Genomic DNA, 27,415 nt, shown 5'->3' with positions numbered 1-27,415 from the left:
GACCAATGAACTTGAACCAATCTAATTAAATTAAATTAGACCAAGGAATTGATGGCGATCCCTTCAATATGACTCCATCACAATACGATTGCCAACAATGACAACAATTGATTCGATTTCCCAACAATCTCCCCCTTTGGAATTATTGGCAACGCTCTTCAGATGTCATTTTGATTCATTTCTCTCCCCCTTTGACAACAAATACAAAGGGTGACTATGCTCCCCCTACATAGATTTTCCTCTGCATAGACTCACCTATAGGAGTGCCCACCGCATCTTCCTATCCTATAGGGATTTGATGTCTCTATGCTTGCTCACTTACTCCCCATAGACACATACCATCTATTGTACTCGTGGAGTGACAACTCCAAGTTTGTTTCTAAGAGCTTCAAAATTTTCCTTGGGAAGTGCTTTCGTGAAAATATCTGCCACTTGCTCAGATGTAGGAACAAAATCCAATCTCACCTCATTTGCATTGACCTTCTCCTTCAGGAAATGATATCGGATGTCAATATGCTTTGTCCTCGAATGCTGCACTGGATTCTTTAAAATATTAATGGCACTCATATTATCACACTTAATTGACACCAGTTCACCATTGTGAATTCCAAAGTCTATTACTTGTCTCTGAATCCAAATCACTTGTGTACAACTAGCTGCCGCGGCAATGTATTCAGTCTCTGCTGTAGATAAAGAAACAGATTCTTGTTTCTTGCTATGCCATGCCACTAGACTCTGCCCCAAAAAGAATGCACCACCACTAGTGCTCTTCCTATCATCCACACTGCCTGCCCAATCTGCATCTAAGAATGCTGTGAGTGTAAAACTTCCAATCTTAGGGTACCATAAGCCATACTCCATCGTACCACTAAGATATCTAAAAATCCTTTTGACTACCACTAGATGAGTCTCTTGAACATCTGTATTCTCATCATCAATATGATTTTGAACTTCCACAACTTCATCATCTACAGTTGCATCATCATAAAAGTCCTCAGGAGTCTGCTCTGCTGGTTCTATCTGTTTAGAATGGGGTACATGTTCATCAATTCTTACATCTGAACTCTCTACCACTCTGCCCAATCTTTTATTATAACATCTGTAGGCCTTACTCTTTAAAGAATACCCCAAGAAAATCCCTTCATCTGCTCTGTCATCGAATTTTTCGAGGCCATCCTCCTTCCTTTTGATGAAGCATCTGGAACCAAATACCCTAAGATATTTAACAGTGGCTCTCCTTCCATACCATAGCTCGTATGGTGTCTTGGATTCATTTGGTCTAAAGAAATACCTGTTTTGGACGTGCACTGCAGAATATATTGCTTCTCTCCAAAACCTCCTAGCAACATTGTTTCAATCAAAATTGTCCTTGCCATCTCTTGAACGGTCCTGTTCTTTCTTTCCACAACCCCATTTTGTTGGGGGGTACGGGCTGCAGAATGTTGAATCCTAATCCCATGCTCATGACAGAAGTTAGAAAATAAATTCCAAGTAAACTCCTTCCCTTGATCAGATCTCAGGCACTTAATTGTCCTATCAGTTTCATTCTCTACCTTCTTCTTGAAGATCTTGAAACAATCTAAGGCTTCAGTCTTGTCTTTAAGGAACATAACACAAGTCATCCTAGAGTACTCATCTATGAATAGGATAAAGTACCTCTCTCCACCAATTGCCTCTGTTCTCATGGGTCCACAAAGATCTGTATGAATCAAGTCCAATAGTTTACTTGAATAATGCTCTTTTGACTTGTATGTGGCCCTAGTCTGTTTTCCCTTTAAACATGGTGCACAAATATGATTTGTTGGAGACTTGATCTTTGGAAGATCTCTGACTGCCTTCTTTTTGCTCAATTTAGCTAAGTTCTTGAAGCTGATATGCCCAATCCTTCTATGCCATAACCAACATTCATCTTCCTATCCCATCATGCATCTATCTTCATTTGCTTCTAACAGAGTGTATAAGTTTCCTGTAGTTCTTGTCCCTTGTGCCACAATCTTTCCATTTTTGATTTTCTTGATTTCACAGCCTTCCTTGGTGAACAAAACCTCATTACCATTGTCACAAATTTGACTTACACTGAGCAAGTTGTGCATCAAACCGCTAACATATAGGACATTGTTTGACTTGATCTTTCCTCTGTCCAACTTAACTATGCCTCTGCCTTCTATCTTTGCACCATCATTATTTCCAAACTTGACAGATCCACTCTCAGTTGAATCCAGACTTAGAAACTTTCCTTTATCACCTGTCATGTGAGTGGAGCATCCACTGTCAAGAATCCATGGTGACGGCTTGCTGTGAGCTTTGAAGGCTGTTTGAACAATTAATGACTTGCTTCCTGCTTTCTTCTTCTTCTCAACCCATACTGCCTTATTTGCCACAGTAATAGGTTCTCTTTGTCTCTGACCTTGTTTCCATGAAGAATTATCATTTTGCCTTCTTTTCTCCTGCCTCTGGTGGGGAAGTATGGTCTTGCAATTTTTGGCAATGTGTCCCATCTTGTGACACCTATAACATTCTACACTTTCCTCCGACAATGGAGCAAACCTGTTTTTGCTAGTCGGTGTTGTAGGCTTGGTCTGTCTTTTACAATCTAAGTGCCTACCCTCGAACTGAGCTGAAAAGACACTTCGTGAAGTCCACGAAGGAATTTATGGGGGACACATCGGGGGAAGGGCACTGGCCTACAAGGTGCTACACCAAGGATTCTACTGGCCAAACATGCAACAAAATGTAATGAAGTTCGTCCGACAGTGCTTTAAGTGTCAGGTATACGCCCCAATACCACACGTCTTGGCTGTAAAACTTAGTTTCGTGATCTGCTCGATCCCATTCACAATGTGGGGAATGAATATTCTAGGACAGCTTAAGAAAGGAAAAGGGGGTGTCCAATTCTTGATTGTCGCTATTGATTACTTCACTAAATGGGTGGAGGCACGTCCCCTAGCAAGAATCACTGAGTAGGTAGTGGAGAAGTTCGTGAGGGACGACGTCATATACCGCTATGGTGTCCCAAAGGTGTTGGTCACGGATATTCGACAATCGAAAATTCAGGCTTCTACAGTAACTTTAATATTGATTTCCGAAATACTGCTGTAGCACACCCGCAATCGAACGGTCAGGCAGAAAAAGCCAACCATATACTTCTAGATGGAATAAAGAAGAGGTTGGACTGGGAGAAGAAGAACTGGGCAGACCAGCTACTCAGTGTACTTTGATCGTATCGCACCTCGACTCAGACCCCCACAAGAGAGACGTCGTTTCGATTAGTATACGGGACTGAAGCGTTAACCCCTGTGGAGGTAACCTAAGCCTCGTTTCGATCAGCAGTGTTCAAAGCTTCACCAAACGAAGCCAGGCTCTAAGCAAACATTGACTTCATAGACAAAGTTTAGGAAGAAGCACTTGTACGGAATGAAACCTACAAGCAGAAAGTTTGATAGTATCACAACCGAAGGGTCAAACCACGGGGATTCATAGTTGGTGACTTGGTCCTTAGGAAAGTAGCTGCAGCGAACCCAAGAAGTGAAGGCAAGCTCAGCACGAACTAGGAAGGCCCTTACATAGTCTCCAAAGTGGTGCGCCCCGGTACATACCACTTACAGACATAGGGGGTACAGTTATACCAAGGGCATAGAATGCTGAAAATCTAAAAAATTTTTACCAGTAGACAGTTTTATCAATAGATTGCATTGAAATCCCATCGATTGGGTGTTAGTCTTGTAGATTTTATACTTTTAGCACCTTAGCTTCCATATCTCAGTTATGTGTCCATAATAGTTACACCCAAAATAGTAACCTTTAAAGCTCTGTCACTGCCAAGAACCTCTGTGTCTCTGATAGTCAACTGAAGTAAATCCATCATTGTAAAACATTCGTGAGCCCCTCTGTTTCTCCTTGAAAAACCTCATTGGAATTTCTGCAATTCCTTTGCCTTTAGTCTCCACTACTTCAGAAGATCCATGTGCCACATATCCAAGGCCATTCTTCATATGTAGAGGTCTTTGAAAACTCAAAATCTTATCTAACACATTTTCATTTCCTTTTCTTGATGATGGAGTATCTGCTTCAACTGATTGAATCATAATTTCTTTACCCTTGGATTTTAAGATAGTAATTGAAGGAGATGGTGTAGTTTCTTCTTGTAAATTCATCTTATGTATCTTTTCCAATTCAGTCTTCAATATCTCCAATTTCTCTTCAAGTGTAGTGCACTCTTCTGCCTTGGATGATAGATTGACACTTAGCTCATCATTGATCTTAGCCATATCTTCAACTGTAATATTTAACTGACTAATCTGGTTCTCCTTTTCAACAAGCTGAATCTCTAGATCTTTCATTTTCTTCCTCTCTTCCTTGAGATCAGTTAAAGCATAATGCAAATTTGCTATTAAGTCATACTGAGCTTCTTGTTCTTCCTCTTCCTCAGACTCTTCAGTAGTCTGGCGTTGCACTCTATCTCCAAGTGCCATAAATAGTGTCTCAGATGACTCATCATCTGACTCATTATAATCCTCTGATGACTCCTCTGAAGAAGACTTGCACTTCTTTGATATTAAGCTTTTCTTCTTGAAGTTTCTTCTTTTAGGAATAAACTTCTTCTTTCCTTTCTTGAACTTGCTTTCTTGAGCATCTTCATCCTCAGAATCACTCAATTTATCATTCTTTAGACACTTGGAAGCGAAGTGCCCTATACCATCACAATTGAAACACTTCAAAGGAAGTTTTCCTTTGTATTTACCTCTACCTTTCTTGAGTTTCCTAGCCAAGTAAGCTATTAACTCATCGTCGGAATCTTTTTGTTCACTATCTTCATTGATTTTCAATTTCTTCAAAGCTTTGAAGGCTGCTTCCTTTTCTGTGGGCTTGGGCTTGACCATCCTCATCTCATAAGCAATCAGAGTTCCATGTAGTTCATCTAATTTCATTGTGTTCAAGTCTTTAGATTCTTCAATGGCAGACACCTTAGGGTTATACAAGTCAGGTAAAGATCTCAATATTTTCTTCACCACCACTGCATCATTTACCTCTTCTCCTAACCCTCTAATAGAATTGATGATTTCGTTTACCTTGCTCATAAACTGATCAATGGTCTCTCCCTCAGACATTTTTAGACTTTCAAATAAATTCCTATGGTGTTGCAGCTTTGCCTCTTTGATTTTATCATCTCCCTCATGAACACTCTTTAACTTGTCCCATATATCCTTTGATGTTGTGCATCCGACTACTTTTGCAAACTCATTGCTCACTAGAGAGCCTAGAAGTGCATTCACTGCTTTAGCATCGTCTTCACACTTCTTCATCTCTGTTTTATCTGTGATGTCTATAGTGGGGGGGTTGTAACCGTTCTTTACTGCTAACCAAACTCCATAACCCTGAGACTTCAGGTAAGCCTCCATCCTGATTTTTCAGAAGTTGTAATTCGACCCATCAAAGAAAGGAATCTTTCCATGCATACGATTACCGTCATTGGATGCCATCTATATCTTCTCAGTATTCAGACCTGAAACTGTTAAGCTTCCTCCTTAGGGAACCTCGCTCTGATACCACTTGATGTTCCCAGGTTGACACTGAGAGGGGGGTGAATCAGTGGTTCTAAAAATTTCCTTATTTGCAACTCAACAAAAGCTTCCACTGCTTAGTTCTAGATTGGCCGAGGCAATCCCGTAATTACCAATCACGCAAACAACGACATGTCCACCTCACACCACAATGTGGCTGGGTCTACCAGACAATGTCCCACCACTCTGCACAACATGCACTTCAAATATATGTAGAAAAATAAATACGAGACAATAACACCAGATATACGTGGTTCAGCCAGAGTGCCTACTCCACGGAGGAATACCCATATAGGGTTTCGTATTTCCCCAATACTCAACTTTTTCAACCGCTACAACGGTCCAGGAACCTATCTCTGCTTCAATCTGAGATGCAACTAAGACAAGGGCAACAACCCCACACCCTAGACAAGCCCCAACTTACTAGGTTCAATATTTTAAATCAATAAAATCCCAACCCAATACCTCATTGATCTAGAGTTTTTCAACAATTAACAGACTCTAGAGTATAAAATAGGGATTTCAAATACGAATTACCTCAGCCTGTGTAATCTAGTTGATGATTTCTTACTTGATGTATAGAAGAAGAACACGCTTAAAGCATCAACATAGCAGCAACAATACTCCCTTTTTTTTTTCTTCAAAGTGTGCTATATCTCACGCGCTCAATCTGTCATGCTTCTCTTCATCTCTAGACAGCTCTCACTATTTCTCACTTCTCTTTTTTCCTTTTTTTTTTTCTTGGCTGCCTTCAATTTTTAACGAATCTGCAACATAGAATTTTTAAAGAAAAAGCTACAAAACTCACTCTTATACTCGGTCTCGGCTTATCGGACTCTTTTCTTGATTCCGTAAAGTCACACGCAAAGGAAACCTGTTATATCATAATTCAATTTAAAAAGAAACAGTTTCACTTCTATTCAATCTCGGACTCTAGCCTGCAAAACACTTGAATGCCTGCAAAACACTTAATGCAGTGCCCTGCTGTCATCTATCTTTGAGAGAAATAGCTATTCTGTTGTATAGGAGGGTCCCACCTTCTTTTTAGTTTTTTCTTTCTTTTGAACGGAGTGACCCTTTAAGTCTTCTTGGGCATTAATTGCTCACTCACATGAGAAATCCATATCAGAATATAATATCTATTTTAACTTAAAAACATGTTGAGCTGGTCCCACCATTAGTAGTTTGAAATTGAACCAATCCAATGGGTTCCATTTTGAAATTGAATCAATAAAATTGAATCAATCTAATTCAATTGAATTAGACCAATGAACTTGAACCAATCTAATTAAATTAAATTAGACCAAAGAATTGATTGCGGTCCCTTCAATATGACTCCATCACAATACGATTGCCAACAATGACAACACTTGATTCGATTTCCCAACACCCATCATGAGCTGCCATGAATAAGTTGCAGTTGCGAACCGGATGTGGAGGAGCTTTGTTCTTTCAATGAATTCTCCTTTCGAAAGAATTAGAAGTTCTTAGGAGTAGTAACTATTGGAAACCATAGTTTATATAAACACACCTAGCTGCATGGGCATTGAATTTCCAAGTTACTTCCTCTAATATTTAATTCTTAAATCACTGTCATCAAGATTAATCATAATCTAGCCACCAACCAGGGTACGTAGGCTAGGACGATGGGTAATTTACACCTATGAACCAACAAACCTTTTGATAATTGATATCACCCATCCCCCTTCCCCCGAGAGCAGATCAAGTCCTTGTAAGAAAATCATTCTCGTACGGAGCTGATTCATATAGATGAAATCTACCTGACAATCAACTTTGTGGTGGATTCCATCTGTGTGGATCAATATATATGTGAATGGTTCTCCTTCCCACTATCATAATTAAAAACAAAAAAATGACTACAATGACACGTCTCTCTTTCCAAGTAGTAGGTGGGAAATTGCATTTGATATAGAGTGGAGTCAATGAACAATTTCTTGGCAGTTTCTTCCTTCTGCGATTGTTTGGTCTATTAGCGAGTTATAAGGTGATTTCCTCTGTTTTTTTTTAATTAAAGGTGCGAGTGCTGGACTGGAAAGAATCCATTTGTTTCAAAGAAAAATTTTCAAACTAATGCACTAGGGAATGGATTATAGAAATTATTTTAGAATGGGAAGAGAAATAGTTGTTTACCTTTATCCAACGTCCCTAGTCTTTAGTAGGGTTCCAAACCTCGCCTCACTCTTGTGACATACTATGTTTCCCCTCTCCATTCCCAAGTCAAGGTTGAGTTTTAACTAAGGAAGCAGGATAATGATTATATGGTCATGGCAATCGGTTTATCTGGGAACTGATTCATGGACTAAATTAGATGGAAAAAGTTGTCAAGATCTTCTGTATTAAAATGGACTGTTATAAGTACTTGATACTAAGGGAGCTATTGTGCCTTGGGATATCCATGGCACTTCACTTAATTATAGAGCAACACAAATTGCAACCTCTATTGGGGGCTTTTTCTATTCAAATTTCCCTGCCATTTGGAATTTGGTTGTTAGGAAAAGGTCTTTGGTAGACTCTTCAGGGGATCTATTGCGTGTTCTTTGGTTTAAAGAAAGGGTAGGTGGGCTTAACCTTGTGTATCAACTTAATGTGGTGTTTTACAGCTTGATCCGAGTAGAAAGATTTGTATCGAAGTTGCAACATTAGGTGCTTGTATATTGTTTTCCTGAGTTATACCATAAATTATATAACCATGTATGTAGCAAGCCTATTGAATTTTGGAGCTATTTACTCTAATATTCAATTATTAATAGGGTTTATGAACAGTGGTCATGCAGCTTCTATACCAACACGGGCCCAATGGGAGGGCAGGTAGAAGCATCAACCATGCAAGGGTAGGGAGGTCTACTCAATGGTCGATGACTCTGCCTGTCATCCCATTGGCCCCCGCATAGGCGCAGGAGCCACACGACCAGTGATCGTTCTTTTTTTCTTATTAATAATTGCCATCAAGCTAATGGGTTCATTGACCCGGTAAATCGCCCACCAACTAAGTTAGGACGGGGATTCGGCTCCTCTCCTGAGTATCCATCGCCAAGGTCTTGTCCATAGCTACTTGGTCGAATGCCACGTATCCAGGCGATGATCCAAAGGTTCTTGGTTCCTCGTTCTCTGTGCCTCTATCAATGCATCATTTTATGCACCCTCTCAAAACATTGGATCATCGCCTCCCTACGTGGTACTCGTTTAAATAATTATGGACCGACCTGAAAATTGAACGCTAAGGAGAGGAGCTGGATCCTTAGAACGGTGGGATCAACTTAATGACCTTTTGATAATTGATATGAAGACTTTGGTCCAGAGTTAGTCTTTGTAAATTCTTTCAATCGGTCTCTGTTCTGGAGATGTTCTCTTATATGATTACTTTTTAATTATAGCCTATAGGTGCTTCTAATTTTAATATTAGGTATCCATTTGTTTGGATGTGAAATGGCTAGAAGTAAAATAAAAAGGGCAAAAGGTCTCCATCTTGTTGTTAGCTCTCCATTCTCACGTCCTCTTCCCAACTTTCCTCACTGCCCAAGGGACGGCTACAATGGATCCCACGTGGGTATTTCTTCTCAAGCTGCCAGCTTGGAGATCCCTATCCCTGATATTTATGTACACAACTAATAATTGATCCTTGGTTGCGTTAATTATTATACATACCATATTTTTATATGGGCAAAGCTGTCTTCTTTATCATGGTAAGGAATCTTCTTTTGAGGGTTCAAAAAACTTTCACCCGACACCATTGCTCGGGCTCAAATTCGTTCATTTCTTATCCACATGTTCATCAATTAATCTACAAAATTTCAGTACAATCACATCTTTCCATTTAGAAATATTAAGTTTTATGAATTAGTTGAAAATTCAATCTCTACAACTTTTGGATAACTTCAATTCAACCAATGAAAATAAAAATAGGTTTTCACCAGAAAAAATTAAAAAAAAAAAAAAAAAAAATTACAAAAGAAAGACAAGGGAATACATCCAGTGTTCTCTATGCCCATATACATCTGAGAGTGAAAATACTCAACGCACACAAGGACAACTAGATCTTTTCACACACCTAGTTGTGTCTAAGCATAGGGAATTCTAGACGGATAGAGTTCTTTCTCTCATTAAAAAAAATACAAAATACAAAATCCTTGTTCGGGATTGAGTGGCAAAAATTATCCTTTCACTACTAAAAACAAGTGGAGTAAAATTTACAGATGATGGATTTCTTGCCGTCCTCATCCTTACTGTTGGATGAGTTTGTGGAGCAAATGTGGGCCTTACCTGAGCGACCATTGGTATTGTTAGATAATTACCACAAATAATGTTTGATTTTCTTACAAGTCAATCAATATAGTGGGCATCAATTAAGGAAATTTTTATGGATGTCGACCCCAAGGTCTCTTACTTACATATCGATATACTCATTATAATTATGATAGCAAGATAAATAAAATAAAATAAAAATACATCCTCATAAATGGCTCAAATAATATTTGCCACGTGGCAGATCAGATGGGACTCAATTTTATGGACATCAGACCCCAATTAATCTCTCTCTCTCTCTCTCTCTCTCTCTCTCTATATATATATATATATATCAAGTTTCAGGCCAAATGGAGTTAGCCAAGTATAAAAATATATCTGAGAACTGTAGGGAAAAAAACGTATGGGTTTGGACAGACACGGCTGTAAAAACAAAGATAGATGTCCATACACGAAAGGATATTTAATTGAATCAGATTGCAAAAATTTGCCACATTAAAATTGTGGACCATATGATAAGCCTATCAAAATGTACAGTTCGTGAAACAAACTTATCCGAAAGAAGGAAAGGGTATCATATTCACCTTGTGACGGTACTATTTAAATGTCGCCTTAAATTTATATAATGTGACGGTAAAAAATTGACAGTTGCCATTTATAAATATTAGGTGATGGTATTTATTTTTCCGTCTCCAAATATAATATACTGCCACAAAAAAAAATAAATGTCTCCATAAAACTATTTTGGGTGCCGGTTGAACTTATACCATCACCATATATTATTATAGAGATGGTAGTATTTAAATTTCGCCCTAAATTTATATAATGTGCGGTAAAAAGTTGGCCGTCGCCATTTATAAATATTGGGTGATGGTATTTATTTTTCCGTCTCCAAATATAATGTAATGCCACGAACAAAAATAAGTGTCGCCATAAAATTATTTTGGGTGACGGTTGAACTTATACCGTCACCATATATTATTTATAGAGACGGTAGCCGTCATCATTTATTAGTTTAAGACCACGGCATAAATAAAATCGTCACCAAATATTGTTTTTGGAGATAGTAAATATATCTGTCACCCTTTATAAATTTGCCATGATGGAAAATTTCCGTCACAGAATATTTGATTATCGAATTCATTTAGGCTCCATTTGTTTCGGCATAAAATTTTACCTGGAAAATTTTGCTTAAATGTTGGCAAATTTTCCAATGCTTGTTTTAAGGAGGTAAAATATGTTGTAAAATTTTTCAATGTTTATTTGACATTTATTTTTCATAGGAAAATCATTTAAAATAATTACCAAATGCCTTGCATCCACCTTTGCAACTATTTTTCAGTTTTCCCTTCACTGTGTTGTGAAAATTGGCTCATTAATTTCCTCTTTTTTTTTTTTTTTTTTTTAAATTCCATTAATCTTTAGTCTAATATTTTTGTTGCATTGGTTGAACCCAAAGTCTTAATGGTGGTCCAACTTCTTATTTGTAAGATTGGGAACACATGAAAGAAATCGGAAAGGAAAACAAAGACAGAGAGAATGATGAGGAGCCACAACTTACCTTCATCCTGTGGAGGATATCTTTTCCGGTCATGATTCCTTGAATATGAAGTTGAGAGAGATGGAAGTTGGGGAAGGAGAGCCTAGTGTTTAAATTCAGAGACCGCATAAGACATGTGAGAAAGCGGTGGTAGTGGTTGAGGAGATGTAACTAAAGAAGTGACGAGGAAGATGAATGGAGCGTAATAATCGATCTCAATCAATTTTGGAAAAGACAAATGGCAAAAACGAAGGGAAAGTTCAGAGAGAGAGAGAGAGAGAGAGAGAGAGAGAGAGAGTCCACTTTAGAGAGAGGGTACCTTGTCCGTACTTCAATTGTAAAATCCAGGAGAACAACAAACAGAGGAGGAGTTTTGCAAATGGCTTTGGGGAAACCTCGAGAGCATAACCTTGATTTCTTTCGTAGATTGAGTAGATCTAGCGAGCAGATCGAGCTTCTTCGAGCTCACAAATTCTTCTTCTTTGAAGAAAACACAAGCATGTTGATTTTGTCGGGGAAGCAAATCAATGTTTTTCGGGTTACTCGATCTGCTCGGTCGATCTACTCAATTTTCGGAAGAAATCAAGGTTAGGCTATGGGGTTTTCCCAAAGCCGTCTGCAGAACTCCTCCTTTGTTTGTTGCTCTCCTAGATTCTGCGATTGAAGTACGAACAAGGTACACTCTCTATCTAAAGTGGAGTCTCTCTCTCTCTCTCTCTCTCTTTGAAATTTTTCTTTGTTTTTTCCATTTCTCTTTTCCAGCATTGATTGAGATTGAATATTACTCTCCATTCATCTTCCTCGTCATTTCTTCAGTTATATCTCCACATCTCCTCAACCACTACAACCACTCTCTCACGTGTCTCATGCGGTCTCTGAATTTAAACACTAGGTTCTCCTTCCCCAACTTCCATCTCTCTCTCAGCTCAACTTCATATGCAAGGAATCATGACCGGAAAAGATATCCTCCATAGGATGAAGATAAGTTGTGGCTCCTTATCGTTCTCTCTGTCTTTGTTTTCCTTTCCGATTTCTTTCATGTGCTCTCAAAATTTACAAATTAGAAGTTGGACCACCATTAGAACTTTGGGTTCAACCAATGCAACAAAAATATTAGATTAAAGATTTATGGAATTTAAAAAAAAAAAATTAATGAGCCAATTTTCACAACATTGTAAAGGAAAAACTGAGAAACAGCTGCAAAGAGTGGATGCAGGGCATTTGGTAATTATTTTAAATGATTTTCCTATGAAAAAGAAATGTCAGACTAATATTGAAAAATTTTACGATAACATTTTACAACATATTTTGCCTCCTTTAAACAAAAATTGGAAATTTTGCCCACATTCCATATAAAATTTTATTGTCATTATAAAATTATTTTGGATGATGGTTAAACTTATACCGTCACTATATATTATTTTGGGTGATTATTTTGGGTGATGGTTAAACTTATATTGTTATCATATATTATTTATAAAGACCATGGTATAAATATATTATTTTCAGAGACAGTAAATATATGTCACCAGTAGAATGCGATGGAATTGGGCGACGTTAAAATTTACCATTTAAAAAAAATATTTAGGATGACAAAATACATATGACCGTCACCCAAAGAGGGGAATTTTAGGGCCCGTTTGATAACGTTTCAAGAAACGCGTTTCTGATGTTTCTGTTTCCAGAAACAGCAGAAACGGAGTAAAAAGCGTTTGATAAAACTGTTTCGTTTCACTTATTTTCAGAAATATAAATAGAAATTTTTACTTATTTATGGTTCAAGAAACGACCCAGGCTACTTGTTTCGCCGTTTCTGGAAACGACTTGTGGCCATTTTTTCATTGGTTACTATCGACTTCTAAAAACATGATTTATCAAACACCTTCAATTCCGTTTCTGTTTCTAGAAACGAAAATTTATGTTTCTGTCGTTTCTTGAAACAGAAACGGCAAAAAGGTTATCAAACGGCCCTTAGTTTTCGCACCTTGATTCATGGTGCTACCTCTCTCCCTCTACCTTCCCGCTATTTTCTCTCTACAAATCTCCCTCTTGTTGTCGAAATTTTTTCTCAGAAGTATCAATACCGTTACCACCATTATTTCCTCTCTCTCTCTCTCTCGATCTCTCGATCTCCCTCTTTCTCTCAAACTCTTTCTCAAAGTGAGAACCGTAACCTCCATTCCCCCTCAAACTCTTTCCTAAAGTGAGAACCGTAACCTCCTCTCTCAAAATCTTTGTCCATCCTAGTGCTCTCTCTCACAAATTACCCTAACCCTTAGGTATTCTTTTGAAAGCTGTCTTTATATTGCTTCTTGTCGGAAGCAAGGGCACAAGCTGCACGGCAACAGAGCTGGTGGTGAGTTTCTCTCTCTTTTATCGTTTTGATCCTTTGATGGCAGAAATTTCTTGATTTTGTTATTTGATAAATCTGTAGTGTAGGTGGTTACATTGTGGTTTTTTTGCTTTTCTTTGAAGGTTCTCTTTTTATTTTGTGATCAAGTACAGTTGTAGCTCCTGAAAAATCAAGACAACCACGTCAACCTTGAAATTTCCATGGAAAATGGAAAATTTAGAGATGAATCATGAATGAGATAATTAAGTATAGACCTTGGGTGTTTGGCATTAAGGATTTCCTTCTGACCGTATTTTTACCAAGAGTGGCCGTCTTCGATGGGTTTTGGAGTGACCTTGATCCAAGTCTCTACCATTTTTCTGCGGAGTAAAAAATTATTAGCTTCTGATTGGAAACAATTTTTCTGTTCTTAATTCATTTAGACTTTTACTAAAAAATAAAATCGTTTATTTTGAACGAAAGTGATTATTAATTATGATTATGTGATTTCTTAGATGAATATCCCCTACTGGTACACAGTATTAGAAATTCTTATAAATCAACCCAGAGCGCGGAACAGAATACCCAATTAAGTACAGAATCATAAATTAGAACTCAAATTTTCACTGTGAGGAATCAAAGGGAAGTGGAACTCACCTCCTTTCTGTTTGCTATCTAATTCCTGTTTCCTTAATTTATGTGGTTGTTGTTGGATTTGATTTGGCTTATATATGCTAGACTCTGAAAGCAATGCTCCAGTAGCGTTTCCCTACATGTTTAGTTGCATTTTCCCCTTTTCAACTAACAACATCTTTGTCTGTTATTTATTTGAAATGCTGATTTTGTGTATGCTATCTTCTTGAAATCTTCATTTTGTGAGCACAACACATTAATTGCAGTAATAAGGCTTTCCAACTGTGAATTTTGGTCGGAGTAGGGAGAATCTAGGCTTATGTCTACTGTTGTGTTTATGGTTCAGACTATGTAATTTTAATATCAGGTGCTATGCTGGATGCTGGCATCCATATCCATCTCTTTGTTACTAGTATGAGATGTAAATGGAGTCTTGTGCCTGTCATGCTCAGCCATCATATGGGATATTGTTCCTTGTTGATCTGGATTAGTGTCTATGCCAGTTAGAGAATTCGCCCAAGTCACTCACTTGTTCTATGAAGCCAAAATACAAGTATTGAAAACTATCATTTCCATATTTTATGTGTAGATAGAGAATTCTAATGATCCTGAAAGAATCCTTCAGATTTTGGTGTAGGAGCTGAAGTGAGGGATCTTTTGCATTGAGCAGGATAAAATGATTTGCTATCAATGAAATTAATGCCCCACCTTTCTTTTAGTTGTTGAATGCTGATTTAACACTAGCCCCTTTGATTTTTAGCAGTTACATGTGTTGGTAAAAGATGGTTCAGAAGATGTGTGAATAGTATTATTGAATAAACATAATTAAAACTTTATTAGAGGATATCCTTGCTCAAAATGAAGACCAGATTGAAAATACTTTTTCCACTCTGAGGCCTTAGTTTGAGATTCTCTGTCCTAGTCAACAAACTGGAAAAAAACAAAAAATGAAGGGTGAAGTAAGAATTTTTCTGGACTCAATCTTAAGTGTGTTGGTAAGGGATGGTTCAGAAGATGTATGAAGAGTGTTATTGAATAAACATTTGAACTCAAAGTTTAATTGGTGTAGTTAGCCACACCCTTTGTGAAATCCTGTTTTGGAAACTCTCTCTCAATGCATCCTTAATTGAAGGGTTTTTCATAACATTTGGGGTGTCAGATCATCTTAATCTAGCTACCCAAAAACTCATCAGTCTCATCTTTTATAGTCCACTCTGTTACACCAATATGTTTGCTCCTGTCAAAAGCTGCATCACATTGTTTGACTGCAATGTTGGAATGAGGCTTAAGCCCTTCTGTAAGGGTGTTCATAACCTGACCTGTTCCTATAGTTGTCTAAGTTATCTGCTAAACTTCGAACTAGAAGCATTTATAGTAACCTTACAAAAATGATTAGAATTCCTAGCATTCCAAATATGATAGGAAAATGGTTTCAGCAATAGAAATCATTTAGATAGAATTCTTTTTCTAAATGTCAGTATCCTTCATGAAGGGTATAAACACCTCCACTGTTGAACTCCCTTCAATGCATTTTGTTGTTGAGCCTAAGATTGATCCCCTCTACACATGAAATGCAAAAGAACATAAGTATGCAATGCAAATTCAATTCCATTAACACAGTAGGCAAAACAATGGTATCAAATGATCAAAATGTTTTTTATTTACAAATCTCATTGGCAATCCATCTTTTAGTACGTTCCACATAAAATTCTTATAAGCAAGATTGCTAAGAGATTTCCTCCTTTCCATCTTCTTAATCTTGTTTCATCCTGTCATCTGGGATTCAGATGTTGCATTCTCTGCGACAGTTTGATACTTTCTTTGTTCTTAATCCCAACTTAATCTCCCCCACCCTTCTCCCGTATGGGTTTGCTAAAAGAAGAAAAATGAAAAATAGAGCTGTTTCTGTTTCCTACTTTGCACTGATGTTTGGGATCCTGATCTGATCAATATCGGCCTGGATCTGTGGCCCTGGCCGGCGTGTAGATCCATTAGTGCTGCTGGAATTGGGATCAGCCCATTTTTTAATCAATATCTACCATCTTCGCCTCAGCCGGCCGATCCATTCTGTCTGTATATCCATTAGGGCAGCCAGAATCAGGATCGGCCTGATTTTTTAATGTCTCTTCACAGTCTTAGCTTCAGTCTGCAGATCTGATCTGATTTGATTTTTTTTCAATGGGAAAAGTACAAGATTACTCAACTCTGTTGTTCAAATTCGATTTCTGTGAGATGAATTGATCCATCAAATGCACAGAAACGCAATGAAATTCAAGTTATCCAACTGAGTACCCTATAGTACTTCCAACCATGCTTTTATTTTCTTGTCCTAGGAACCTGTGTAGAGAAGCCCTCTGCATTGTTACAGGAGATGCAATCGTTATGTTGCTGCGGACTCACCCTGAGAATAGGGAAAGAGCTCCGTCGAGGAAGGTTCGTCTTCTTGTATGTGAAATTCTCAGACAAAAGAATGCTCTAGGCCAGAACCTTGTAGTCTCTGTGTGTGTGGTGAACAGCATGTCATCGTAAGCCAGGAGGGCATAGCCATGTTTGATGCACTCTGGTTGTCACCACATGAGAATGCGGCAGTGCTCTGAGCCTGTGAAGACGATTGTGCCCCCCCCGCCCCCCCCAAAAAAAAAAAATTAACTTCTGCTCGCACAGAAGAAGAAAACTCAAGTTTTTAGGGTAGATTGCGTTCCAAATACAAAGGAATCATTGGCCGGTCATTGTTTTGAGTATTTGGTTGGGTGTGCTAAGGAGGAGATCATTGATCAAGGTTTGATAAGAAAGATAGAAAGCCAAGTTTCGAGGAACATGACTTTGAAAAATTAACGATATGCTCTTTTTTAACTTTGATAGTGTAAATTTTATATGACTTTTGCAAGTTTTGGATGTGATACTGGCTTAACTAGATATTAGTGATCAATAATAATATATTGATGTCTGATTATGAAAAACATATACTCTTTTTACTTTGGTAGTGTAATTTTTTTTTTACTAATGTTCCACTCATAATTTATAATGGCAGGTACAATCCTACATAGCTGCACAACTTTAAGGATCAATGCTAGCAATTACTATGTATTTGAGGCTGAGAAGAGAGTTGTTTCTTTAGGTTGGCACCAATAGGTTCAGAGACAAGCATTTGGGCTTGATTTTTTATTTATTTTTTATCATTGCTTTCTATACTATGTTTGTAGAAAGTGTAATGAAACAAATGGATTTCATTATTGTAAACATTTTAGTTTTTAAAAGTTGAATGAAACAATGAATTCTTAGGTTATATGGATGTGTAATTGATATATCTTTTTACGAAATGAAGAATGCATTCAGGTATAATTACAGGTAACAATGATATGGTAATTTTAAAAATACAATTTTTTTTAAATTACATTTATTAATGACGAATAAAAGCAACCATAGCAAATATTACTTATGGTGACAGATTAATCCGTCACCGAAAATGTAATCAAAGACGACGGTAGAATTACTATCATCTCCCAAAAATGAGCTATGGAGACGGCAAAAAAGAAACCGTCGCTAAAAATATTACTTACGCCGTCACCTAAAATGTAATTAAAGACGTCGGTAAAAATACTATCGTCTCCCAAAAATGAGCTATGGAGACGGCAAAAAAAATAACCGTCGCTAAAAATGTAACTTACGGTGACGGTAAAAAATAAGCGTCATCTAAAATGCACATCCCTATGATAGCCCTTTTATTGTAGCCCATTTTCGACTACGGCATTATGGGCTACGGAACGGCAACGGATAAAATTTCCGTCACCCTTATTTTTGGTGACGGATATATATTTTCAGGAACACTTTTTTACCGTAGCCGAAAATTGCTTTTCTTGTAGTGGGCCAGTAACTCAGTTGTGCTATTCGGAATGGTGGTTTAGCAATTTAAAACCACTGGATCTAAGGAATGGTGTGGATTTGTGGCATCTCTATTTTCTCACTCAAATGCAGTTCATCTGGCCATCATGTGCTGCCATGAAGTTGCAGTCACAGTTGCAAAGATGACGTATACAAGGTCTCTTCTGCCAATGAATTATCCTCACGAATGAATCAGCTCTTGGGAGTGAGTAATGGAAATCATAGATTATAGAAACGCTTAGCATACCAATTGAATTTTCAAATTACTCTCTTATATTTAATTCATAATCACCATGTTTGTTGACAAGTTCAATCATTATCGTGGCACCAACTAGGGTAGGACGATGGGTAATGCACCTATCAACCACCTTTTGATGAATATAAATTCTTTCGGTCTCTGTTCTAGAAATATTGTAGAGGTTGATATATGTCTTTCATGTGAAAAGGCATCTAATTTCACTAATTGTCTGTTTGATTCGGAAGAACTCCAATGGTTGATTCCCAGTGGAATCAGCTGGTCTGACCCAATATTTAAAACCATGCAAGAGAATCAGAGAATCTTTTATTAACAAGGAAAACTCAAATAAACTAGTCTCTCTCTCCCTGGCGGATCCAATATTTAAAACCATGCAAAAGAATCAAAGAATCTTTTATTAACAATGAAAAAGACCACTCAAGTGAACTATTTCTGTACCTGGCAGATCCAATATTTAAAACCACGCAAAAGAACCAAAGAATCTCTTATTAACAATGAAAAGGCCACTCATATGAACTACTCTCTTCCTGGCAAATCCAATATTTAAAACCATGCAAGAGAATCAGAGAATCTTTTATCTCTCCCTGGCGGATTAAATATTTAAAATCATGCAAGAGAATCAAAGAATCTTTTATTATCTCTATGTGGAGGTCCAATATTAAACCATGCAAGAGAATCAGAGAATCATTTATTAACAATGAAAAATACCACTCATACAAGCTACTCTCTCCTTGGCAGATCCAATATTTAAAACCATGCAAGGGTTGCATAATGCATCTTTAGTGAATATTGAAAGATTGTGGATTGAGTATGACTCGCACGCAGTGGTGAACTGCATCAATAAGAAAATAATCCCATGGCTTCTTTAGCAAAAATGGTGGTATTATAAATTTTATTTAGACACCATCACATGGAGGGCCACACATTGCTATAGGGAGGGAAACGTGGTGGCTAGTAGATTGGCAAAACATGCTGCATCTACTCGGTTGTTTGCAAGCTGGATCCCAGCGCCTTCTTTTGTTTCTCATGATATCAGTTGGGACTAATTGAGACCAAGATTTAGGTTCTGTTAGTTGGCTTCTTTCTTCTGATTAGGTTGCTTCTCTGCTAATGGCAATGTCAAAGGTGGAGTGGTAGCCTAATGGTTTGATTATTTCATTCTTTGAGCATGTAATTCTTTATTCATTTTAATATATTATTTTGCTGAATTTTAGAAAGAAAAAAAAAAAAAAGAGAATCTTTTATTAACAATGAAAAAGACCACTTGTAATATCCTGAAATCTGACTCAAAGGTATTTTTGTCTTTTGACCATTGTAGGGTTAGGGTGACTTAAAGTGAGAATACCTGACCATTGAATGTGCATCAGTACTTGATAAGTGCTAAAAAAAATCATTCATTAGATGTAATTACACTATAGAATAACTTTAGGGTTTTTACCCTAAAAATTATCATTTTAGCCATGAGCCCTGATTTACCATTTTGCCTTTGGATCATAATTTGACTTTTCTTTTTAATTTTCTGATTTTAATCTCAACCCTAATATCAACTTATTTGGAGTTCCAGAGATATTTATTTTCTATATTTCTATGTCAGTAAGCAGAATAAGTTAAGACAGAATTTTAACAAAATTATATAGAAAGATACAAAGATTGTTCTATTTTGAATAATAAGCGAAACCGATATTTTGAACGATATCAAGGTGACTGGAACCTCTATTCTAACTTGCTTATATTTATAAGTATTATTCAAAACAGAATTTTATGAACACTAAATCTATTCTAAACCTATAATTTAATGGTGTTTTATATATATGATTTTGCAAACTTAATATTACGTACATGAGAGAATGAGAAACAAATTGTATTTTGTTCTATGATTTGCATTATGCATACATAATAGAATTTTTCAAATTGAGCATTGATTACATAATGTTAGTTACCAAATATTATGTGTTAAACTGTGATTATGATTGCATGGAGTAGTGTACTATGTGCATTACATGATTTTGATACCACTTAAGTTTTTGTGTGTGCATATTTTTTTAAATTCTGGTTTACATAAATTTATATTTTGATATATGATGCGTTGTTGTGGTAAAGGTGTTTTACATTACCAACCTTGATTGAAGAGGGATATGAAACTTCCTTGATCATTGCTTTGTTATTTATAGTTGTTGTTTGATTTTTTATTTTTTTTATAAAAATTGAAGCTAATTTCATGTTCACATAGAGAACTACTAGAGTGGAATGAGATTATGTCTATAAAAATTGATCACACTTGAATTCCGAACTTGTTTGTATTTATATGTATTTTTGTTCTTCAATGACTTTATTATTATTTGTCTCGCTTTATCAACATTGACATTATAATGTTGAGGTGAGGATTGGTTCATTGGATTCTTCTTAGTGGAACTATCATTGGCAGGATCTACCAATCATTACTTTGCTTTCGGGTAGTATAACTTGGTCTTTAAGAGGTTGAACACTAGATAGCTTCTATGAGTTTCTTTATGTTGAGTGGAAGCAATGTGGTACTATGACACATTGGCCATTCATGGATGATATTGTCAATTCATTGGTTAGTTTATTTTGAGTTATCATGTGTACTTATATAGCGATACAAATGTAGCAATGAAAGTATGTGTGGCATTTTTTTTTTTTTTTTTGAAAATATTTTATATTATACTATATATGTTTTTCCTAGTATTGGTTGTATGATCGTGATTTCAAACATATTTAATGTGGCGGCTCTACTTACTAAGTTTCTTTCCAGAAATTTACCCTTATAACTTATAGATGACGTTAGTGAGGACTATTATGGAGAGGACATGAATGTTGAACCTCTTATCGATCAATAGGAGGACATTGCTTATGGATTCGAAGAAGACAATTAATGATTTTTATTTTTAAGTTGATGTAGACTTTGTTTTAGACTTTGATGACGTAATTTAATTCAATATTTCTTTAAATTTGAAATAGATAGTTGAATTTTGAATTTTAATATTATATTAGTTTAGTTAACTCTTCCTTGCACTTATGTTGTGTGTGGATGCTACTCCAATTCATTATCACCTAGAAATTAAAGATCATGTGGACCTTTGATGTTCGAAAACCCTATGCCAAGTTTGGGGTCGTCACACCACTCATATTAGCTCACCCATAGGAGACTACAAATACAAGCCATGACATATCGGATCAATATCATGAACAATATATGTATCCATCAAATGTCTACTTATCGACTCAATGTTTAATCTTGTTGTCAAAGCATGCATTAGAAGTATGAATTTCTCATCCACTGTTTAGTCATGTTCATCATAACAACAAAAATGTAAAGGGAAGGGGTTGAGGGAGGGGGAGGATCAAACAGTAGAAGCTTGAGTGATAAGTAGAATAAAGGGACACCATTAACCAGTGGAATTAGAGACTGCAAAACATTATCCATTTGATGTCAGTAATAAGCTTCTGGTTGCACACAGATGGCAACTATTGCAGTTGCTACCTATAGCATAATTTTGTAAAAAGCCAAGAGACTGAAGTTATATGTGGGTTTTATCCAAAAAAAAAAAAGTTATTTGTGGTTGTGGTATGGTATTGATGACGGTTCTTGGACCAATTTACCTGAACTACTTCCTTCTTTGGATAGTGTCCTTGTAGAGGTAGAGGCCAGTGAAGATAGCAAGTACATTGAGGAAGTGGATTATGAGGTAGGCTGTATCAAACCAGTACTTAATCCCTGCAACAGAGCTAAGATTTCTATAAATTTTTTTTCAGAAAAATTACGTCTCCTCTCTTGTACTTTGCTGAAAAATCACATGTGGTACGCTCAGCAATATTGGCAAACGGCGATTGAGAAGACATGGGAAGGGTGTAGAGACCACCATTAATCGGACCTGAAAGTAGAGTACGCTTGGTTTTCTGATCCTTGACAAAGAAACAGGAAGGGTGAAATTCAAAATAAACATCATTGTCATGGGTAAAACGCTGAACAGAAAGTAAAGATTTTGTTAAAGACGGAACATGAAGTACATTAGAGATATTAAAATTACAAAGGGTGGAAGAAAGAGAAGTAGAACCAGTATGAGCAATAGGGAGACCCTTACCATTACCGACCTGCAACTAATCCTGTCCAGAATAGGTGTCATATGTAGAAAGAGATTGGAGGTCAGGGGTGACATGGTGGGTTGCGCCAGTGTCAGGGTATCAGGTAGATGGCTGTCGGGTGGGTAGGTAGGGATTCGGCTGAGTATGATACATGGTAGGGTTGTTGCAGGCGTTGTTGGACCACTGTGGGTAGGCGGTCATGGAAGAGGGATATGTATGATAGGCCGATGGGGTAGGGGTGGTTGGGCGGTAGTAGCAGGTAACGGTAGCATGGTTGGTGCGATGACAGATTGTGCAGAAAAGGCGCCCTTGGCCTTGTGAAGAGTAGTGCCCCCCACGACCCTGGCCATTATGGTTGCTGCCTCCACGACCCCAATTGGAACCACGATAAGAGGACTGGGTCGTAGATTGGCCAGTCTGCACCCCTTCTTTGGTGGTTTTGCTTACCTGGTTCGCAGAGGGGTTGGAGTTGCTGGATGTATTCTCTGTGAGCGTAAGCTTTTTCTAAGATGAATTGAAATTGGAACTCGTGGCTGAGGAGTAGGCCATGGAGATCATCGTAACAAACTGGGGTAGAGTGACCCAACAAAGTAGGTATGACCTCACAGAGATCAAAGCGGAGAGCTCTAAAAATATGTATATTAAATTCTACAGTTTTAAGAGGTTCACCGGCGACACTGAGCTCATCAGAGAGGCTCTTTGTTCTTTGAAGAAAAGAGGATACAGATTCCTCAGGTTTGTGCACAAGGCCCTAGAGGGCCATGTGAAGAGAGAAAACGCGTGTTGTAGACGCTGAGGCGTAGGTAGTGGTGAGTGTGTCCCATATGGCATGACCAGATGGCTTACCAATAACAAGAGGGAAAACTTCCTCAGAGAGAGAAACAATAAGTAAACTACGAATGAGTGCATCCTATTGACGTCATGCTGCAGCAGTGCTTGGATCAAATGGGCAGGGTTTGGAGACATCAAGGAAACAAGCAAATTTTGACCTTCAAGGAGGGGTTCCAATTGAGTTTTCCGAATACAAAATTCTTGGAGGTGAGTTTTATGGAGAGATAGTGGTTGGCATTAGGTATAGAAGTGGAGTGAGGCGTGGAAGAAGAGGGAGAAAGAGAGAGGGTGGGTATTGCTTGGTCGCCCCTAGGAGAGTCTTGGGTGGCAGCCATGGAGAAAGAGGGCGGCTATGGTCATTGGAGCTTTTGTGGCTCTGATACCATGATAGAACTTGTATTTTAGGGGTTATGATTCTGTGTATTCCATTGATGAAAGATAGTTTAAATATACAAGAGTTACCATTCACATATCTACTTACCATTCACATGTGATATGGATTTTGGTATACAAGGTAATAGAGAGGATTGAAATCCTCGTGTACAAGGTAAGAAAGATATGATAGAATATTCGATTAAAATCCTAAATGGACTGACAAGGTGCAACTGGTTTGGTTCAACCACTATCGGAAACAGAGCATGGTATGAACAGCAACCAACAGAGATAAGAAAATTCTATGGAACTGGTCAGAACTAGAAGAAAACAACAATACCAGAATCTTATGCATTAAATTTCAGGTCAGACCAATAGTAGAATAGAGATGGTTCAGTGGGTTAAGCATTACAGCTGTAACTTTGCCTTGAGTATCTGATTTTGGAGGTGGGGTTTCTCTTAGTGGGTTGCCTGTTGTGCCTCTACCCAGAACATGAGCCGCTGCGACAACACTTGAGGTCGCTGGAGAGATCGATATTGCTTGCTTTATCTGCCATGGACGAGTTGTTCAAGATGGCTCAAACTAAGAGTATATGCGGGGTTCCCTTCCTGTATTGGGATGAAGCCAAATGGGTTTGTAACTGAAGCATCAATGGGGACTGGCATGGTCATTATCAATAGTTAGGGTCTCGTTGAGACGCTAATGGATGCGGCAAACATCAATCTTTTGCAATTTTATTTCATTAAAAATTTAAAACTGGTTTTGAGGAAATTTCTGATTTTGATTTATATCTGTTTTTGTTGTTTCACTTTGGTAAAAGAATGGATGGGTTGAAATGTTTCATGGTTATCGTTCTGATTTCAATTAAATGGCTTTGCGTTCATTGGCAAGAAAATGATCCTTACGACTTTGGCACCTGTTCTACACAGTAAGGTTTTAAAATTCGGGATCAGTCTGTATTGGATAAATTTATCCTTGCTTTTTAATAAATACTATTTTTTTTATTACATTTTTATCCTTAGACCATACCTTATATCGGGATCAAATCAGTCAGATCGAGAATTGAGGTTGATATCATCATCATCTTCATCATCATCAATAAATGAAGATTGACAATCATCATATGAAGATGATTCACAGTCATCCTCTTCATTATACGAAGAAGAAGATTTGGAGAAAACCATCATCCGCATCTCTTCTCCAGCATCCTCATCATCTGTCCACCTGAAGAAATCTGCTACCATCCTCCTCACCCGATCACTACATTCTAATTGCTTATTAGGTATTTGCTTCTCCTCTCATTCCCTGTTTTCCAACACTAAGACCTTCCAGAATTTAACTTCACAATTGATACAATCCCTATTATTCTGGGGCTCCATTAATCCTTCGTAGTAAACATCAAATACCTCAATCGCATGTGCTCTTTCCAATGGAAGCCCAAACCAGTCATACTCTTTGAATTGGTGAATGTATATTTTATCTTGTTCAGTAGTAAATTTAATGCCCTTCATTGGCAGATGAATGTCACAAAGGATATTATTACTTCCATGTTTTTGAAGGATCCAAGCATTAAGACGTATATGAAAGTTCACTCGGTCACCCTCTTGCCATACCTTCTCTTGATTTTGATTGGGCTGGGTGAATGCAAACACAAGACACAGAATTAACCCCTTACATACCCCATGGCCATCATCATTAACATTGAAGGAATTTTTCCTTCTCTGTAACCCGTCACCATCCACTAAAAGTGTTCCCTGTCAAAATAAGAGCAAAGGTTAAAAGGGAAGGACATAACCCATCAATCATCAATTTAAGAAACTACAACACGCATAACATCCAAAACCTTATTCTAACTTAACGGGGTCAATTACATGAAGATTCTAAATAAAGACGAACGTGAGGATCCATGCAAAAAAGATTGACGGATTATCGCTAAATATAATAAGTGTTGATTGTCAGCATGACACATCACAACAAATCAGGAGAGCGGATCAGGTTCATGTATGAGAACGTATGAGAATGACCCTAGTTCATAGATTAAGAATCAATTTTCTCTCTCTTCATTTAATAGATTCTAGATCCACGAACCAAGGACGTACGAGAATGAACAGGCATAATTAATGAGAAACTAATTGCAAGTAATTAATGAAAGTTAAGCAAAACAAGAGTACAAGATAGAGAATTGACCTGCCCAGGTATCTTCCTTCCCGCTTTGTTTGGTTGTAAGGGGAATCCAAATTTTTTATGTAAAGTGGAATTTTTTTCCCATAAAAAATAAATTTAGATGTTTGATTACAAGGGAAATATATTTTACATGTGTAAAAAATTTCGCTTAACCATTAACATTTTCCTTTTTATTTCCCCACCAAAATAGGAAGAAAAAAAAAAACCCTACTCTCACGATCTCTCTCCCACTCTCACGACTCTCACGCCGCTCATGACTCTCAACGATCTCTCTCTCTCTCTCTCTCTCTCTCTCTCTCTCTCTCTCGCAACTCAATTGGGTTTGTTTTGACCAAAAGATTTTGGAATGGACTTTTCAGTCGTTTTCACTTGTGATCTATTACTGTTTTCTTTGTGATTATCTTTAATATTATTTTAAATATTTATTTGTGCTATATTCATTTGATATATAGAATGAAATGGTTGAGAGAGAGAAGGAAATAGAAGATATTCTCTACCAACTGACGTTCCTAAATTCTCTTTTCTCAATTCTCTCTTTGACTTTGTTATGGAGATTTTTGTTTTGGTGAATAACATGGAGAGATTTACAAAGTAATATATATATATATATATATAGAGAGAGAGAGAGAGAGAGAGAGAGAATTATGGAGAGATTTTTTTTGTGAAAAATAATGGTGAGATTTACAAAATTAAATAGGGAGAGAGATATAATTATGTGAGAGTGAGGAAGAGAAGGATTGAAGGATACCTGAAGGGAGAGAGTTGAGAAAGGAAAGAGACAAAAGTTGAAGATAAACAATAGAAATAGAAATTAGGAAAATCTAGACAAAGAAATAGAAAAGGTACCAATAATTTAGGAGAAATAAAAATGAACGAAAAAACAAAGGATAAGAAAAGAGAGAATTTAAATAAGAATGAAAAGTAAAATCATCAAGAGAAAAATTAACCACGAAACACGAGTACATGTTTTTATATAATAGTATCAATTTGAGGAATTTAAAAAAGGCCCAGTTCCTAAGCCCACCCATTGAATTTAGCCTTTATAACCAAATGACAGAGACCTATATTTTCTTTAACCAACCTACCCTGTTTACTTCTTCCCATGTTAAGGAAACGAAGCATGCGTTCCAGCTTAGAACAGTTCTCATTTTCTGCTTTGTCATCTCCTGATTAGATCAAATTCTAGTCACTGATTGGCCTAGATAATTTCAGTTTGTATTATTCCCTTTATTTAGAAGTGAAATGGTGAGATCAAGCGACATTCCTTCGTAAGAATTTTTCAAAAGGCGCTTCTTGAGCAGCCTTACATTATACAAATAAGTGATTCAGAATTTCTGCATTGTTGTCACCATATATAGAGATTTTCTTGCCGTTGCGTAAAAGGTTTAATTCTACACCAAGTTGAAATTCCAACTCCTATGCATTTCTGGTATTAGAATTTTATTTTTCTTTTTTT

General features: G+C 37.2%; 1 long non-coding RNA gene across 1 annotated transcript; it reads left to right on the top strand.

The window, feature by feature from the left end:
* Positions 1 to 13,341: 13,341 nt before the first annotated feature.
* On the top strand, positions 13,342 to 17,671 carry LOC122080290. The gene is made up of 2 exons (XR_006140665.1): positions 13,342 to 13,720; positions 17,361 to 17,671. It is a non-coding gene; the product is annotated as an uncharacterized LOC122080290 (long non-coding RNA).
* Positions 17,672 to 27,415: the final 9,744 nt, after the last annotated feature.

Source organism: Macadamia integrifolia, chromosome 5 (assembly GCF_013358625.1).
Source record: "Macadamia integrifolia cultivar HAES 741 chromosome 5, SCU_Mint_v3, whole genome shotgun sequence".
Lineage (NCBI taxonomy): Eukaryota > Viridiplantae > Streptophyta > Magnoliopsida > Proteales > Proteaceae > Macadamia > Macadamia integrifolia.
The sequence above is the reverse complement of the archived record's forward strand: the minus strand, read 5'-3'. Positions and strand labels throughout refer to the sequence as shown.